This window comes from Myotis myotis, unplaced genomic scaffold, assembly GCF_014108235.1.
Source record: "Myotis myotis isolate mMyoMyo1 unplaced genomic scaffold, mMyoMyo1.p scaffold_m19_p_2, whole genome shotgun sequence".
NCBI lineage: Eukaryota > Metazoa > Chordata > Mammalia > Chiroptera > Vespertilionidae > Myotis > Myotis myotis.
This window is the reverse complement of record NW_023416324.1, coordinates 194,799,953-194,818,592: the sequence shown is the minus strand read 5'-3', so window position 1 is coordinate 194,818,592 and position 18,640 is coordinate 194,799,953. Positions and strand designations below refer to the sequence as shown.

The window sequence follows — 18,640 nt, the reverse complement described above, 5'->3', positions numbered from 1 at the left end:
CAAAATTGCTTAATAGATTCAAAGCTGACTTTTTCCACATGGGGAGAGAAATCAGTTACAACTCCACTGGACAAAGTTAACATGCTTATCCATAAAAATAATCACTTGCATTGTTATCAATTACCTCTAATTTGTGGACTTTAAAAACATCTCAGACAAAGAAAGGTGGAAAGGTTGAGATAACCTGGAATGGCACCCTGGAGAGGACTCCCAGTAATCTTCTTTGAGGACTCAATCATTTTGAATTTTCCTAAGGTTATTTTTGACCCTTAAATTTATTCTTTTATAAAATGGGGATAATGATAGTTGACAAAGTGTAAATACTAGAAGCAGTGTATAAGTAAGATCTCAATCAATGAGAGTTATTTTGGTTTTTATTAGTAGCACCAATTTAATGATTGATTCTTGTGACTACCAGTTTCTTAGCTCATTCTTTTTTTTTCACTTTTGCATTTTTTTAAAGGCGATCCTCTCAGCCTAAAATATTCTTTCTTCTCTACCTCTCCTGCCATTTTCATGTATATTTTGGGGTTCACTTTAGATGTCACTTCATGAAGTATTCCCCACCCCTGCAGTTAGTGCCCTTGCATGTATATCTAATCTGAATAGAAAACTTTGTAACTCTAAAATTTTATAATTGCCAGATTATATGTACCTTGTTTGTCTTATTCAACATTGTATTTACTTGGATCATAACAAGTACTCAAATATTTGTAGAATAAATAAACAAATAAATGATGGTTTTAGAAATTGTTTCTAGGTAATGAAGTCCAGCTTTTAAGCATTTAAAAATGATAAAGCTGAATTTTTGTATTAGGAAAATAACCAACTCTTTTCTACTATTCACACCTGGTTTAAGTGTGCATGTGCACTCACATACTAGGTGTACCAGTTAATAATGGTGGATTTTTTAATCAAAGAAAACACGATAATTTCAAGAGAAACATCAAAAGTGCTTTATTCAAAGTAATGTCCATTGCTAGCTACACATTTCCCCCATTTTCAGGTAATTTGTGGATAATGTCCCAATAGAACTTTTCTTGTTTTGAGGCAAACCATTCAGAGACAAATTTTCCTCTTCTACGTATGTTTTGAAGTGCTGCTCAGAAAGTGCATGTGCCATTGTTCAGAACAAGTGGTAATCTGAAGAAGCAATGTCTGGTGAATACGGTGGGTGGGTTAATACTTCCCAGGCAAGATCTTTTAACGTGTCTTTAACTGGTTTTGAGGAGTATGATGGTATGTCATCATGAAGCAAAATTACTTTGCTGTGTCTTCTGGCACATTCTGGTCGTTTCTGATCAAAGCATGATTCAAATTGATTATTTGTTGTCAGTGGCGATCAGTATTAATGGTTTCACCTGGTTTTAGAAGCTCATAATACACCACACCTTTCTGATCCCACCAAACTCAGAGCATTGTCTTCTTTCTGAAGCGATTTGGCCTTGCAGTCGATGTTGATGGTTGACCTGGAGCAACCCATGATTTTGTGCATTTGGGATTCTCAAAATAAATCCACTTTTCATCGCCAGTCACAATTCGATGCAAAAAAGACTTTCTTTCATGCCGTTGAAGCAACATTTTACTGATGACTTTTTGGTTTTCCATTTGTCTTTCGTTCAGTTGATGTGGCACCCATTTTCCTTCCTTTAAAATCTTTCCCATTGCTTGTAAATGAGTGGAAATTGTTTGCTGAGCAACATTTAATCTTTCTGCAAGTTGTTTTTGAGTTTGACAGGCATCTTCATCCAATAATGCTTGTAATTGTTGGTCTTCAAACTTTTTCAGTTGGCCTGGACATTCTTGGTCTTTCACATTGAAATCATCACTTTTAAAGCGTTTAAACCAGCGTTCACAAGTATCTTGAGATGGAGCATGTTCACCATAAGCTTCCCAAAGTATACGATAACTTTTTCTTCAAAATATAGTAATGAATTAAAACTTCCTAAAATGCTCCTTTTTTTGGCACGATATTTGACATGTTTAAGTGTTAACACCTTCAACAAATTTGACATATGAAGTTTTGAAGCTTGCTGTCAATACAACAAAATAGCATATATATCAAATCGCATACATATCAACATATGTGTAACTCCATCTATTGAAAAAAAAATCCACATTATTAACTGGTACACCTAGTATACATCAACCACCTCCATCAAAGTTTCTAGAGTACATTTTTTATTTTATTTTTTGGCTTTTTTTTTAAATTAAATCTTTATTGTTCAGATTATTACATTTGTTCCTCTTTTTCCCCTCCATAACTCCCTCCTCCCAGGTCCTGCCCCACCCTCCGCCCTCACTCCCCACCCACTGTCCTCATTTGTCCAGTCTCTTCCCGCATCTCCCACACCCCTTTCCCCCCCAAGAATAGTCAGTCCATTCCCTTTCTATGTCCCTGGTTCTATTATAATCACCAGTTTATTCTCAGATTATTTATTCACTTATTGATAGATGCATATTTGTTGTTCATAATTTGTATCTTTACCTTTCTCTTCTTCTTCCTCTTCTTAAAGAATACCTTTCAGCATTTCATATAATACTGGCTTGGTGGTGATGAACTCCTTTAGCTTTTCCTTATCTGTGAAGCTCTTTATCTGACCTTCACTTCTGAATGATAGCTTTGCTGGATAAAGTAATCTTGGTTGTAGGTTCTTGGTATTCATCACTTTGAATATTTCTTGCCACTCCCTTCTGGCCTGCAAAGTTTCTGTTGAGAAATCAGCTGACAGTCGTATGGGTATTCCCTTGTAGGTAACTGAGTTTCTTTTTCTTGCTGCTTTTAAGATTCTCTCTTTGTCTTTTGCTCTTGGCATTTTAATTATGATGTGTCTTGGTGTGGTCCTCTTTGGATTCCTTTTGTTTGGGGTTCTCTGTGCTTCTTGGACCTGTAAGTCTATTTCTTTCACCAGGTAGGGGAAGTTTTCTGTCATTATTTCTTCAAATAGGTTTTCAATCCAGAGTACATTTTTTAAAAGTATGCATAATTCCCATTATCTTATCTTTTTTTGTATTTTAAATGTTATCAAACCTGTTAGAAATGAATATCATTTAGCATCAGTTGTTTAAAAAATTAATGTCATTTCTAGGGTTTATATTTTAAATACTGATTAAAATTCCAGTCCTCACTGATAACTCTTCATGCCTAGTCTGATTTATTTCAGGATCTTAAATGGTATCACTACTGTGTTGATTTGGTACATGAGACAGGGCAAATCACTAGACTTAAATGTACTGTTCCATAGAGATCTTTTTCTGAAGACCTCAATATTTGCCTTCAGTTAGGTTATGTATGACTTTTGTTAGCTAAAATATCTGTACTATTATTATAGGAATGCAGAGGGAATAACTTGGGGTGTCAGCCAAGTCTTTTCTTCCTAAACAAACAAGCAGCTTCCCTAAAAGCTAAGTGTTGCTTATAATTAGTGATTATAGTTCTAATTTTTACTTAATTGTAAAGCACCTTGATTAGCCCAGATGTGAATGATGCTAATCCACATAGAAGCAATCTGTTGGAGTTTTTTTAAGAAACAAATTCAGTTTCTGTCAGAGAAAGCCAAGTATCACATGATCTTACTCATATGTGGAATCTAATGAACAAAATAAACTGATGAACAACATAGATCCAGTGACATAGAAGCATGAAACAGACTGACAAATCTCCGAAGGAAGGGGGCAGGGGAAAAAGATTAACCAAAGGACTTATATGCATAAATACATAACCAATGGACACAGACAATAGTGTGGTGAAGGCCTGGGGCGGGGGCTAGTGTGAGGTAGAGGGGGTCAATGGGGTAAAAAGGAGACACCTGTAATACATTCAACAATCAAGGTAAATTTTAAAAATCTAGTTTCATTTCTTACAGGCTTTCTTCCTAGTCTAGTGATCATTGGTGTGGCATCTTCAAAATAGAACAGATTGGAATAAAACATAATATATGGTTGACATGTTAGAGAAATCTTGGTCAGTACAGTGGAGAAGTACAAGCTTAACCTCTTTTGATGAAACAGCAAAGATTGGGAAATAGATACCTACATAATGATCTATTTTTATATCCTAATATGATATTATAGACAGGTTTAAAGTGGATGGTTTAAATGTTTTTAATATCCTAGTAAATGAAGTATGTATTGCCAGATGATAGGAATACATATGTTTCTTTGGATAGATGTAGTTATGGGGTACATTTTTCCACTAAAGCAGAGTAAGTTGTAATACATTCCATTTGTGTAGGTGTTGTTAACATACCTTAGATTTCAATGCATTGAAAGTATATAATAAAAGAAAAACTCCAGATGGTGTCATTGGGGTTAATGCTTTTCATTTTAGTGCTAAGGATATTGTCCTTGGGCTCTGAGATTGCATATAACTACAGGAAGACTGGGCTGAATTTCAGTTAGAGATTGCACCTTGTGGGTATAAGTACAAAACATTCTCTAAATAGTGTTACATATGTGATGATCACTAACACTGCAGGTGCAGTTAGGGAACTGCAACAATGAATGCTGCTGTTTTAATTCTTTCTGAACTCCTACAGGAGGTTTTGAAATGGCAGCCTTTGGCCCCTATGGATATGCCAGCCGGTGACAGGCCCCGTGGAAGTAGATCATGAAAATCAATTAGGTTGTCATGTTGAAGTCTTAGCTTCTTTTTCGTAAGTAAGAAAGATAAAGGAAGGCATTCCATATTAGAAAAAGAGAATAGTCGATATCAAATTTTAAAAAGTAATGTGTATTTGCAATAAGCCAGAGGTAAAACATATTTTGTGACTACTTGGAAATTAAATCCACTCAAGAAGAATGATGAAAGACAAGAGTTCAAGAAAAATATCACTCAAAGCTGTCTAGACAAAGAAGAGTAGTGTTTTTGTAAATACACACAGAGAATTGCTCGAATTGTAAGTATTTATTAAATTATTTACTCTTTAAATGAAAATTTTTCAGTTTCATTAAAAAATCAGTAGTATTTGATCCAGTAAATTTGCAGCTGCAAAGCTAATTTGAAAAAATTGTCAAGGCTTAAACTAAATCCTAAGGAGTTATACTGATTATTATATCACAAGATGTGTGTTTCTGCTTAAAATATTTACCATTAATACTGTTTTTAGAAATTTTCATATACTTTTTTTCTATTTTAGGTCTTTCTTTAAGTCAGGTTTATTGAGATATAAATTATATGTAGTAAAATTCACTTCTTAGATATATAATTCTGTGAGTTTTGACAAACTATTGTCATTCTCATCACAAAGTATATAAAGTATTTCTGTCACCCTAAAAGGTTTCCTCATACTCCATGTGCATCTCCTTCCCCCACTGCCAGCCCCTGTCCAACTGAAAAGTTTTACCTTTACTCATTCTTTTGGTGTATAGTGGTATCTCATCCTGGTTTTAATTTGAATTGACAATGCTAATACTGTTGAACATTTTTTTTGTTTTGTTTTTTATGTTGAACATTTTTTATATGCTTATTTGGAATCCATATAACTGTTCAACTCTTTTGTCCATTTTAAAAAGTTAGGTTGTGTTTTCTTACTGGTGAGTTTTCCAGGTCTATACATATACTGCATACAAGTTCTTTGTCTACTATGTGATTGAAAGTATAATGTTGAGCCCTAACCTGTTTGCTGTTCCATATATTTCCTAGAAAATACTCCATTTTCACTAGAGACTAGCATCTGGCTCACAGTCTTCCTGTCCTTGAATCCATTATCCAAGTCATCAGTAGGCCAGAACTTATTGGAACCTCAGGTGGATAAGTACAGCTGCTTGTTGGACATGTCTAGAACTTCAGCTCCAGCATATTCAAAACTTAATCTCATGAATACCCCTGAACCTGTACACACACTCCCCCATACACACGTTTTCTCACCACAATGAAATGGTTACGTTTTGAAATTTTCCCATGGGGTTCCACTTCTGATAATGTCCAAGTCACTGCTTTCAGACCATTCATCCATTGGATAAGAACTATGTATTTACTAAGCATACAGTTCTCACATGGTTCTTTGGAGGTATAATTATGATTACCAAATTTTTCCACCCGGAATTGGAACAGGTGATCAGACAAACTTGTATGTATTCACAGAGTTACTTGATTATAAATTGGTAATGAGTATTGTATTCTTTTCCCTGAAAAAAATCCATGATGTGTTATTGTAATAGATATATATAGTGGATACTACATTAGACTGGTATACTTGGATTCTAGTCCTGGTTCCTGTCTACTAACTTGCATGTTACTTTAGGCTGGTCACTTAACATCTTTGGGTTCATATTCTTTGCCTGTAAAATGAGAGGGATAGAGTAAATGGTCTCTGAATTCTCCTTTTGGGTCAGAAGATTAGCTCACCAGTCTTTAATGAAGAATAGTATAATATTCTGGGGTTGAAGAGAAGGAAGGGGTTTTAGGATAACTTGTAAATTATTAGGTTCCTCACATTAAATTAATTACCTTAATATGTAGTGTCTACCTTTTCCATAATCAAGGACATTGGTGACTGAATATAGCCTTGGTCAGGGGTGGGCAACCCCTGGCATGTGTGCCAAACATGGCACTCCAGTAACTTTTGCTGGCACGCGAAACCTTCTCTTATAATCTTCCATTTACAAGTTTTTTGGGTGTTTTTTGGATTTAACAGTTTATTATGAGTTATAAGTATCATTTTAAAAACACTGATCCATTAAATCATGTAGAAGTAAGTATGCAAAAGTTTGCAAAACAAAACATACTTTAAACATGTTTAAGTATAGAGATTATCTGCAATTCCAGATTTTCAGTCACTTCATTTGCTATGGCAGCCAAGTAATCCTTAACTTCAGTTGGAGTAAGCCTCCTAAATCCAGCTTCATTGCAGATTCCAACTTCTATGTTATCTTCTGTCATCTGCCCTTCAAAGCTTTCCTTTAGGGTTAATATGGCTGTATGAATGGCATCTTCAAGTTCTAGATATTCATTATATCTTTTCTCAAGAAAAGTTTTTCTATTCACATAGTTCTTTCCCATAGCTGTGGCTTTCCAGGCAAACTAAGCTTCTGATGGATCTGACTGAAATAAATAAAGTCGCCCCTCATTCCAACCACAAATTAGTAAAGAAACTCCAAATGGACGAACACCACCTGATTGGGTATATTCTTGCATCACAGAAGCTACTCTCTGTACCAGCTGAGCTGTGGGAATGGGTTCTTGGTAAACAAGATAATATTGTGAGCTAGTTTTCCAGCTCTGTGCACAAGCACTCTGTGACCTGGGCCCATGCCACTATGTACCAAGCCTGTCTGTTTGGTAATTGGCTCCACGTTGTGTACACTTCGCTCATCATACAGAATGGATTTCTGTTTCTTCTCCGTTGCTAATACCACACCATTTGCAGCTTTAATGCCCACTGAAGGGGCTCCTCCAGCTACAGCAGCCAAAGCATATTCAATCTGAACAAATTTACCAGATGGGCTGAAAGTAGTCAACGAAAAGCTCTAACCGCGCTCCGCCATCACAATTTTTTTCTTAATATCGACTTTTTTATTTTTCAGATAAATTCAGTGTAGGTGCATCTTAGATAAATAAATAATTTTACATAACAAGTTATCTTAAAGACCATAGACATGGATTGACGAGAGAGGGGAAGAGCAATTTCAATAGTGTCGAAAACGAACTATTGAGGACTTGGAATGCCATTCCAGAAAATTTTTTCTGTTTAAAAAACTTTGCAACAGCGTTACTTTCCATGTTTTCATCCACATTCGCTTGTGAATCTTTGTTCTCAGTGATGAATTTTGTTAAGTCTTGTAATAGGAGTAGCCTGACGGATGAAAGTAGTAGCTCGTGCATATCTCTGAAGGTCACGAAATATAAACCTGATGTAAAATCTCTGTCATCAGTGATGCAGCAGCAAAAGTCCCACTGATAATATCAAACAGAGTCATAAAGTTTTCTGTCAGACTATCAGTGTGCACGTATACATTAAAAAATAAATGTATTTTTTCATCATCATATACTGTGTTTTTATCGCTCGAATGAATTCTATTATTTCTTCAGGGTTCCTCACATACGTAAACCTTAAGAGATATCAAGTAGGGGTAACATGTTCTAAAAAAATTAGGGTTGGCACGCAGAAGAATTTTGAGTTAGAGATTTTGCTGGTTTTGGCACGCACTCACAAAAAGTTTGCCCACCCCTGCCCTAGGTATTACCATCTACCGGATGATCTCCCTCCTTTCTGTCACTTATTCATTATTGAGTAATTATTGTGCCATGCACTGAGCTGGGTCTTGGAGAGCTCATGGTGATCAATAGCAGTTATGGTGCCTGACTCTATGGAGCTTATGGTATAGTTGGCGGGAGGGGATAACAAGTGGCAATTTTGAAATTACATAGATAAATAAAAAATTGTAATAGTGATAAATATCAAGAATAAGGATGCATAATGCTTTAAAACAGCATATAGTGGGGGGAGGGGCATTTAACCTTGAACAGTCAGGAAAATTTTCTTGAAGAAAGAAGAATGAACAGGAATTAGTGAGGAAAGGAAGAACATTACTGGCAGAGGAAACAGTATCATCAACCATTAACAAAGGTCCCTAGATGGGAGGGAGACTGATATAAGCAGTGACTGAAAGATTGTCAGAGTAGCAAGGATGAAGAGGAGGGGGAGCACAGTATGAGATGGGGCCAGAGAAGCAGATAGGGGCTAGAATCTGCAGGATTTTGGTCTCTATCTTAAGAGTAACAGGATGCCTTTGAAGTGTTATAATCTGATGGGTGTCATGATCAGATTAGTGTTTTGAAAAGATCCCTCCAGCTGCAGTGTGGAAAACAGATTGCAGAGGATAAGGGTGGATACAGAGAAACCAGATAAGTGGCACAGTAGCCTAGGAGAGATGTAATAGTAGTTTGGACCAAGGGATTTGGCTTTGGAGATATAGAAGTTGAAGACTTTGAGACATATTTATGTCTTTAATGATGGATTTGATTTGGTAAAAAATTGAAGATATTATAGATAACCAGTAGTTTTATTGTTTGTATCATTGGACTGATGGTGATACTTTTGTACTGACTAAGGGTTTTACTAGAAGAGGTTATGATATTAGGGAAAATATCATAACTTTTCTGTGGACTATTGTGTTTGAGAAGCCTTTGGAAAAATCAAGAGGAGATATAAAGTAGGCAAGAGGATATATAGGTGCCAGGACAAAGAGTTCTGGCGGGGGTGTTGGATTTTCAGTTCCTTTTTATCTTTAACTCTTTAGTATTTTGCTTGGATTTTGATAACTACAGAGATCTATGAAGTGGAGACTGTAGCGACTAAAGCAATATTTCCCATATGGTAAGATTAAATCACAAAAAAGATTAAATCACAATGACTGCTGGATATGACCCGTGGGCGAAAGCCGAGATAGATAAATGGTGCCGTTGATGACTTTGGATGCTGTTAAAATGTGCCTGGCACTATTATAGTTACTGGAGATTGCAAAGATGAATAAGACATGGTCTTGGATCTCAAGAAACTTCCATCTAGTTTTTTGAGGTCTTCATAAATCAGACATATAAATAGATGATAGTAATGTAGCATGAATGCTGTGGCAGAGAGATGCCCTCTAATACTAGGGGAGCATGGCAAAGGGACACTTAACCCAAAGTGAGTCAGTCAGGGAAGATTTTCTAGAGGTGTTGATACTTAATATGGAAAAACATAGAAGAGGAAGCAGGAAGGAGATTGAAAAACAAAATGATTGAGGCAAGAAGGATCATAAGAGTTGGGGAAACCACTTTTATTATTTTTTGGGTGTGTGTGTGTGAAATTACCCTTTTATTGTCACACAGAAAATGCAGAAGGTGCCTCTGGAACATTAAGCTTTCTTGGTTCTTTTTTTCCCCTTATTGTTCTATTTCTTTCTTTCCTTTCCTCTTTCTCCCTTCCCATACTCTTTTCTCTCCTTTTCTGAATAGGTAATATTTAGTTCAAAATTGAATATCACATAAAGATAAAGAGTCTCTTTTCACCTTGTTCCCCATTCACCTAGTTACTGTCCTTCACCTCCCCCAAATCCAGGTAATCATATTTATTTTAAATTAGCCCTAGCTGGTTTGGCTTGGTGGATAGAGCCTCTGCTGGTAGACCAAAGGGTCCTGGTTCGATTCCGTCAAAGGCACATACCTTGGTTGCAGGCTTCTTCCCCACCAAGGTTCTGGTTGGGGCTTGTGCAAAGCAACCAATGGATGTGTTTCTCTCACATCCATGCTTCTCTCTGTCTTTCCTTCTCTCTTCCACTCTCCCTAAAAATCAATGGAAAAAAATAGCCTCAGGTGAGGATTTTTTTTTTTTTTTAAAGGATTTTAAATTAGAGAAGCAACAATAAGGAGAATGGATTGAAGACTGAGAAGCCATTTAGGAGTCTTATGTTAAGTAATGTTGAGAGAGCAATGATGAAGCCTTAGTTAGGGGAGAAGGAAAGAATGTTATTCAGTTGGATCTTGATCTTACTTGGGCTCAGAAACAAACCAGTTATTTAATACTAAACAATAGTGGAGACACTAGAGTTGAGTTTAGATGAGCTGTGTGAATGAATGGTGGGTAGAAGAAAGAATGTAAATCAATGAGCCTTATTCTTGAAGTGAAGTAAAGAAGCTAACAGTGGTTAATAGCTCATCCACCAGTCTTGTAGACCTAATTTTAATTCCAATTCTTTCATTTACTAGGTATGTGATCCTGGGCAAGCTACTTAATTTCTCCAAGCCTTGGTTTCTTTATTTATAAAATGGCCAAGGTAAACATAATTACGTCCTGGGATTGAGTGATGAGTGGAGGAGATAATGCTTAAGGACAGCTTTGTATCCAGGACTCACCTTGAAAGGTGAATCATAGATTGGGAAATTTGATCCTTTGAAGTGAGTGTCAGTGGGAAACTAGTAGAGAATGAGAAGGTGGTTACTTCAAGGTGTAAAAGAACATGAACTACTTATACGTAGTTGCTTTGATAATCTGCCAGTAGTTGATTTGGAAATGCAAGTGAGTTCTTTGGGGCTCAGTCTATCCATACTGTAATAGTAAGTTGAACTAAATGTTAAGGTCCTTCCAACGCTGTTCTTCTGATGCCATACCTAGTTATCTTTGAACTCTCAAACTATATATATTATCTATGTTACAGATTTCAGAATAAAAACTACAATTCTTTCAGATGCTATTAATTTCTTAATTTGGATTTATTATATGGCAACACCTAGAGTTTTACCTCTATTATACATTTAGCTTTGTTTTTCATTGGTTTCTTCCTTAAATAATTTTGTTTTGATCATAAAAGATACTTTTTTTCTTTTCTTCAATAACCACCTTGTAAAAAGACTATTGTTTGACTTGGCCCTTTTAATCTGTCCATGAGGAATTCAAGCCGAATGATAGGGAGCTGTGAAAATCCAGTTAGTGTGAGCTGTAATCTTTTTTGCTAGCTTTAAATAGTAAGAGTACCATGCAGACACCCTGCAGATAACTGAATCAAATCATTCAGTAATCACCTAAACATGGATTCTGCCTTTGCTCTTATGGAACTACAGTAGAAATCACTAATGACCATTTACTTTCAGAAAAAACATTTTGTCATGGTATCAAATAAAATCAGGGTTAGATATTAAAAGCTATATTTCACTGGTAGGCAATCCAGTGTTTGTGAAAAGCATTGATTTATGAAAATTTGATATTTTTCAGCATTTATAATACCCTCTGACTATTATAGAGTCAGGAAAACATCTTTACAGAAAGAGAATATTTATAAGCCTCTAATCTTTCAGTCATCTACTTCAGATTTCACTAAGGGAAAACGAGGAACTGTTAAGATAATCAGGCTTTTGAATTACAATGAAAGACAGAAAGAAAGTATGCTGCCTCTTTTTTTTTTCTTATAAAAGAAATTGGTCTCACTAATGCGGTTTATTGAATTTAGGTAGCAGAATATTCTCTAATAACTTTGTCAAGTCATGGTCTATTTCTAGGTTTATAGGTTGCTTTTTTTTTTTTTTAAAGCTAAAAGATGGATCTCTTATCCATTGGATTCTGCATTAGAGTGATGAGAAACACAGTGTGCAGTATGCTGATGCTGCTTCCTAATTTCATTAACTTTCCATTTTCTAATACTGATGTTGATAATATTCAGGTGAAGTTTATAAAATAAAATAGGCTGTTTGTTGAAACCAATATCCTAGTGTTGCTGGCTTGATTCCTGCTACGTTAGGAGTTCATAAGTCATTAGTAATCTTCTATGTTTAGTGCATTGTTCTGAACAGCAAACTTGAACTCCTCGGTTTTGAAAGATTCATAGGGCCTAATCTAGAACAAAGGTTTCATAAAGAGGATGCCTTTCCTATGCTTATCGCTTTACCTCAGGCAGTTTTATAGAGCTCAATGTGCTAGTCTTTCAAAATAGGGAATCCCACTTTTCATAAAAAATATAGATTTTGAGGACTGTGGCTGCCAGTCCACATTCTCAATACTTAGTTTTTCTGAAAACTTTTTATTATAGAATAATTGAAATATAAAAAGTACAAGTTGGTATAAGGAGCCCAATTTATCCATCTTTCACTTTGCAATACATTGTTTTAGATTTGCTGTGTATAAGTAGTTTTGAAAGACTATTATTACTATACTAAAGGCCTGGTGCACGAAAATCATACACTGGGGGTGGGGTCCCTCAGCCTGGCCTGCACCCTCTCGCAGTTTGGGACCCCTTGGGGGATGTCTGCCTGCCAGTTTAGGCCTGATCCCCCTGGACATCCCTCTCACAGTCCGGGATCCCTCTTGCAGTCCAAGACCCCTAGCTCCTTACCGCTGAGCTTGTCTCTCCTTAGCACTTCCGCAGAGGCAGGAGAGGCTCCCACCACCACCACTGCTCTTGCCAGCCATGAGCCCGACTTCTGGCTGAGTGGCGCTTTCGCTGTGGTAACACACTGACTATTAGGGGGCAGCTCCTGCATTGAATGTCTGTCCCCTGGTAGTCAGTGCACATCATAGCGACGGGTCATTCTGCCGTTTGATCAATTTGCATATTAGGGTTTTATTATATAGGATTGCTTACTGTCTCTATGGAAGTTCTAAAAAGTCATTGCTATTTTAGTGGACTGATAATATTGGGTGTGTGTTTAGATGAATAGTAGATAATAGTTAGAGGAATGTCCTAAATTCAACATTTTAAGAACAGTTATCATCTCATTTACATACAGTATACTAAGTACATTGTATAAAACATTCTGACAACAGATATTTGTGGGCGAATATCTAGGCATTTGCTAATAATGATAACATTACTTACTAGTCATATAGCCTCTATCTTCTCTCTTGAAACCATCTTTGCCTCTATCCTTTCTAAGCCGGGCTGAGGAACCCCACCCCCAGTGCATGATTTTCGTGCACCAGGCCTCTAGTATAGATGTGTCAGAGGTGACATGCGAACTCATATTTTTGGTTGATTTTTCTTTGTTAAATGGCATTTAAATATATAAAATAAATATCAAAAATGTAAGTCTTTGTTTTACTATGGTTGCAAATATCAAAAAATTTCTATATGTAAGATGGCACCAGAGTTAAGTTAGGGTTTTTCAAAATGCTGACACGCCGAGCTCAAAAGGTTCGCCATCACTGTCTTAGATAGTTAACAAGCTTGTCATCATCACCAGCTTTATCCCCAAATAAATCTTCTTAGCATACATACCCTTATGTGAGAAAGATAAATCAATTGGTTGCCTCCCATACATGTCCAGACTGAGGACCAAACCAGCAACCCAAGTATGTGCCCTGACTGGGAATCAAACCCACACCTGTTGGTGCACAGGACTGAAGAGCCACATCAGTAAGGGCTTGTCTTTCTTTTGTTTATCTCCACTAATATCTGAATGGAGTGATATCTCCATTGATGCAGACCAAGCCACCATCATTTTCTACTGGAGGTATAGCTTAACTTCACAGTTGGTCTTACTTTCGCTCTTCCCTCCACCCCAACTGTTATCCATACAACAGCCAAAGGGGCCTCTTAAAAATGGAAGTCATGTTATGTCACCCCCTCTGCTAAAGCCCTTTAGTGACTCATTGAATTATTTGTCTTGAAATCAAAGTCAAATAGGCTCATGTACTCCAGCTTATCTCCTACCACTCATCATGTTCTAGCACAGTGTTCTATCCATCCTCTACATCTTTGCAATTGCTGTTGCCTCCATCTGAAATGCCTCCTCCAGGATTTTTTAAAATATGGCTTCTCATTCTCATTATTTAGGTTGTTACTTCAAGTGTAATCTTTTAAAAGAGGTCTTTCCTAAGCACACAATCTAAATGAGTTTTCTTTCCATCCCATTACTCTGTATCCGATTTATATGCATCAGAGTGCCTATAGTGTGTAATCTTGTTCGTTACTCCCACCAGAATATAAGCTTCAAAAGGGCAGGGTTCTTGTTCACTGCTGTGTTCTCAACACTTCCAACAGTACTTCACACATAAAAGGTGCTTTAGTAAGATTTATGCATAAATGAGTTAAATGATATATATGTTATTTGAATTTAAAGCTTAGGTTTCTTCAGTGGGTTATGAATAACTTTCATTTTTAACATAATTTTTAATTAAAATTTTATAGGTATATGCTTTGTAAAATTTTTTAGTAATTTTAGAATGTATTAAGTGAACACTACTCTTGCTTCACAGTCCTGTTATCTTGTTTCTCAGAATTAGCCACTGTTAATATTTACATGCACAATTTATTTATAGCAATATATAATGCATTACATTAATGAGATTATGATGTACAGACTTCTGCAAATTGATTTTTATAGTAATGGTAGCTCTTGAGTACTAAGGCCTGATGCTTTAAGTTTTGAATCACAACATTTCTGTTTTAAAGAGTAGATAGTTAAAATCCGTATTCTAAAACTAAAACCTTTCTCATTTCTTTTGTATAAATATAGTGAATTTCAAAGTTTAGAAGGAAATTATCAAGGCTACTGTAGTAGTGCAGGTAAGATATCCTATCTAATAAGAGAGGGATATGCTAATTAGCCCAGATATGGTAATTAGTCACAACCAGATAAGTTAATTAATCATGACCAGTATGCAAATTGACCATCACTCCGACACAATAAGAGAGGGATATGCTAATTAGCCATGTTATGCTAATTAGTCACAACCAGTATGCAAATTTACCATCACTCAAACACACAAGATGGCCGCCCCCATGTGGCCACAAGATGGCCGTCAGGGGAGGGAAGTTGGGGGGGACCAGGCCTGCAAGGGAGGGCAGTTGGGAGCAACCAGGCCTGTAGGGGAGGGCAGTTAGGGGTGACCGGGCCGGCAGGGGAGGGTGTGCCGTGCCAGCACAGCCAAGGTTTCGGTGAGCCTGAGGGAGGGCAGCGAAGGATGAAGAATAGACAGACAGAGAGAATAAGCTGGGTCTAGGTGGATCTTCCTGTGCTTGGCTGAGGCCACAGAGAGAGATCCAGAGGCAAGGTGAGCCTTTATTTTATAACCAGAGATAAACAAGGGAGTGGTCACCATAGTTACAGTGTTCTTGTGAGTTTCACTTGTTTTGGCAGCACTTGCTGCATCTCCTACAGCCCATTAGCTTCCCAGATAAGATCTAGGGAGTGTCATAAGGTCAAGCCTAGTTATGCTAAGAGGACTGTACCCTGTAAGCTGGGACTTGTTTGTGACTTTGCCAACAGGTCAGTCCGAGGCTTAACCCTATAGCTGCTCCTTACATCTCACCCCTTTTTTATTTTTAAGCTATGATAATAAAAGTAAAACTTAAGCATCAAGAACAAAACTCTGGCTATTAAAACAATAATAAAACAATGCCAATGCAAAACCCAAACTACAGACATGTTACCATTTTTTTTTTTCCATTTGTATATAACTTGCTTTTTTATTTTTAGATGGCCCTATAATTTTTCTTTTTTATATGTATAGTTTTGACAATTCACAAAGATCTATTTAGTTAGGGATCTCTTTATACTGACTCTGACATAAGACGAGCCCTTAAACCTTCATACACAGGCCTTCACACAGGCCTTCATTCAGCTGAGCAAATTTTTCTTCTATTATATCTTCACAGCTTCTGTCCCACTGGTACAATATCATCAATGATCTGGAACTGGTTCCCTGTTGGGGTCCAACCCCAGCAGGTCCAGGGGTCCCCAAAGGTGTGGACGGAGTCGGTGAAGAAGGAATGACACAGAGGCAGTGTTCAGTTGATCAGCATGGTTGGGTTCTCTAGCCAAGTTCTGGTCTGGATCTCCAGCGAAGTTCTGGTTAGGATCTCCAGCCAGGTTCTGTGTCCATGTTCTCTTGCTAGGTTCTCCAGCCAGGTTCTCCAGCATCTCCAGCCAGGTTCTGTAGCCATGTTCCCTCGCTAGGTTCTCCAGCCAGGTTCTGTCCAGGTTCTCCAGCCAGGTTCAGTCACCAGGTTCTAGTCAGGTTCTCTTGCCATGTTCTATCCAGGTTCTGTAGCCAGGTTCTGTCTCTAGGTTCTTCAGCCAGGTTCTCTCGCTAGGTTCTGTCTCTAGGTTCTATTGCCAGTTTCTGTCCAGGATCTTTTGCCATGTTCTCTCCAGCGAAGTTCTGTCTCTAGGTTCTGTGTAGGTTCTGTCTTCTAAGTTCTGTCTTCTAAGTTCTGTCCAACATGTTATCATTTTAAAACTTAAACATAAAGAATAAAGCTCTGGCTATTAACAAAACAGTGCCAATGCAATACAGCAGTAAGTGAGATCGGGCCTAAACAGGCAGTTGGACATCCCTCGAGGGGTCCCAGATTGGAGAGGGTGCAGGCTGGGCTGAGAGACACACCCCCAGTGCACGAGTTTCGTGCACTGGGCCTCTAGTAAAGTAAATAATCAGAATTGGAAACTTTTTATCCCCCAGTTTACATAGAAGTAACTCTAATTGATTATAAAATTTTTGAAAGTTGTTTTCACCAAATATCCCTTGCATCGAAAGGTACCAGTTGTGCCCGGCCGGTGTTGCTCAGTGCTTGAGCGTCAATCTTTGAATCAGGAGGTCAGGATTCCATTCCAGGTCAGGATCAGGGCACATGCCTGGGTTGTGGGCTCAAGGGCCCCAGTGTGGGATGTGCAGGAGGCAGCTGGTCAATTATTCTCTCTCATTTATTGATGTTTCTATCTCTCTCTCTCCAATAATAGCCAGCAAGGTGAGATTTTCATGTTAATTCTTATCTAGGTGCATAAATAACTCTTATCTTATTGAAGGCAAGTACATGTTTTATACTTAGAGATTTTGTATCTCCCCAGTATATCCTATCTAATAAAAGACAAAAAGGGTAATTAACTGTACCTCTGCTACTCTTCCCATTGGCTAATCAGCGAGATAGGCAAATTAACTGCCAACCAAGATGGCGGCCAGCAGCTACACAGCTGAAGCAAGCAGGAGGTTTGCTTGCTCAGTGATGGAGGAAGTCAAGGTTCCCCGCCTGCCGTGGCCCGGCTCTGAGCCCCAGAAGCAACAATGTTTCAATTATAGAAGCTAAACAAACCCCAGATACCTGCTTTTAGCCGGCCGCGGCCTCAGAGCTGGGAGCGCCAGTAATGGCAACAATGTTTCAATTATAGAAGGTAAATAAATCCCAGAATAAAAAAAAAAAAGAAAAAAGGAGAGGCTGGGAGCTTCAGTTGCCGGCCAGCCTGAAAACAGCCCTCAGCCCTTCACCCAGACTGTCCAGGAATCCCAGTGGGGACCCCCACCCTAAAGGGGGTGTGGCCAGCCTGAAAACAGCCATCATCCCCTCATCCAGGCTGGCCAGGCACCCCAGTGGGGACCCCCACCCTGAAGGGGGTGTGACCAGCTGCAAACAGCCATCATTCCCTCATCCAGGCTGGCCAGGCACCCAAGTGGGACCCCCACCCTGATCCGGGACACTATTCAGGGCAAACCAGCCGGCCCCCACCCGTGCACCAGGCCTCTATCCTATATAATAAAAGGGTAATATGCAAACTGACCCTAACAGCAGAAAGACTGGGAATGACTGGTCACTATGACACACACTGACCACCAGGGGGCAGATGCTCAATGCAGGAGCTGCCCTCTGATGGTCAGTGCACTCTCACATGGGGGAATTGTGCTCAGCCACAAGCCAGGCTTATGGCTGCCAGTACAGCGGTGGTGGTGGGAGCCTCTCCTACCTCCTCAGCAGCGCTAAGGATGTGTGACTGCAGCTTAGGTCTGCTCCCTGCTGGCAAGTGGACATCCCCCGAGGGCTGCCGGGCCGCCAGAGGGATGTCTGATTGCCATCTTAGGCCCAATCCCCCGGGGAGCAGGCCTAAGCCAGCAGATGGTCATCCCCCGAGGGGTCCCAGACTGCAAGAGGGCACAGGCTGGGCAGAGGGACTCCCCCCGCCCCCCGAGTGCCCAAATTTTTGTGCCCCAGGCCTCTAGCATTAAATCAATATGTATCAATCAAATATGAGATGTTTTTCCCTAGATGTTAAATTTTAATTAATTTCTGTATGCCCTGTTAAATTTACTGCCTTTTGATAACTCATTAAAGTTCACTCTCCCACCTGTCAACTGGTTGTTCCATTTACTGCTGCTCAGAACTAAAGGGTTTGATTTTCTTGTTAAAAAGGAAAATTTCCATCCCTTTTGACTTAAACACAATCAGAAGACTA

At 38.4% G+C, this 18,640-nt stretch overlaps 1 protein-coding gene and 1 pseudogene across 1 annotated transcript in view; one reads left to right on the top strand and one right to left on the bottom strand.

Moving 5' to 3' along the window:
• The window catches only part of RSRC1 (arginine and serine rich coiled-coil 1), a 342,660-nt gene that overhangs the window by 95,941 nt on the left and 228,079 nt on the right, over nucleotides 1-18,640 (top strand). The window lies entirely within an intron of this gene.
• Nucleotides 6,628-7,488, bottom strand: LOC118675969 (annotated as a pseudogene).